General features: G+C 53.6%; 1 protein-coding gene across 1 annotated transcript in view; it reads right to left on the bottom strand.

Annotated features, from left to right (window-relative positions):
* BPIFB3 (BPI fold containing family B member 3) overlaps positions 1-921 on the bottom strand; it is an 18,739-nt gene that overhangs the window by 10,697 nt on the left and 7,121 nt on the right. The window lies entirely within an intron of this gene.

Here is a 921-nt window from a genome sequence, read left to right as displayed (position 1 = left end):
ATGTTACAGAACTGCGAGGACATCCAAGGGGCTATGATGGGTGGGGGAGCCGCCCCGTGGGGCCAGCGTGCGACCTGCGGGAAGGAGGTACCGGGCGGCCAGGGGGGTTGATTGCACAAGAGATGCAGAAATCGGATCGTTAGGAGAAATCTCCAATCTCTAAATGCCAGTAATTAGCTCTTGTTTTTAAAGCCTCTCTGAGTCACACATATCCTGTGTTGCAGCCAGTGTCCCAAAGACCCTAGTGAGGGGTCGCGGTTTAAGTGCAGCCCCCCTTGTCGAAATCCACCGGAGATGGGCCTGGTTGGGGCCTTGCTGCTGGGAGCTTCCCTTCTCCCCCTGAGCTACTTTCCGATCGGCTCCTTCAAGTCCAGGGCAGTTTTGCCAACCTCGGCGCCCATGCCCTGGCTCCCTCCACAGGTGCCCTTCACAAGGACTCACAAGAGAGGTGCTGCCAGGGGTGGGCTTCAGGAGGCCGGACTGCCCTGTGCTTGCTGTGTGAGCCCAGCAGCCCCTGCCTGCTGTGGCCTCAATGAAATGGGCCTTCGGCCAGACCACCTTTTCCCAAGTGTGGTTCGTGTCCCCTTGAAAAAAGCCAGGATGGCTTGGGGCCGGCCATGGCAAAGCATCCGGAAGCTAGTGTAGCTTATAATGGTGTTTTCTCTTAAGAGTATTGATATACATGTCTGTGATTTTCTGAACATATATGCCAAGCACAGGGCTCAGTGGAAAATCGCCGAGCCACCCAAGTTTAATTCTAAGCGAGTTTAAAGCAAAGTTTAAAGGCAATAATAATACAGGTGGCAAAGACAGAGCAGGGGATAAGAAAGGGACATGAAATTGGGAGCAGGAGAGTCAGGTCCTCTGAAGCTATAGATTTAGGATTCAGAGGTCTGGGGATGGATTGTGCCTGTTTCTTCC

This window comes from Myotis lucifugus, unplaced genomic scaffold, assembly GCF_000147115.1.
Source record: "Myotis lucifugus unplaced genomic scaffold, Myoluc2.0 scaffold_60, whole genome shotgun sequence".
NCBI lineage: Eukaryota > Metazoa > Chordata > Mammalia > Chiroptera > Vespertilionidae > Myotis > Myotis lucifugus.
This window is presented reverse-complemented; position numbering and strand designations above follow the sequence as displayed.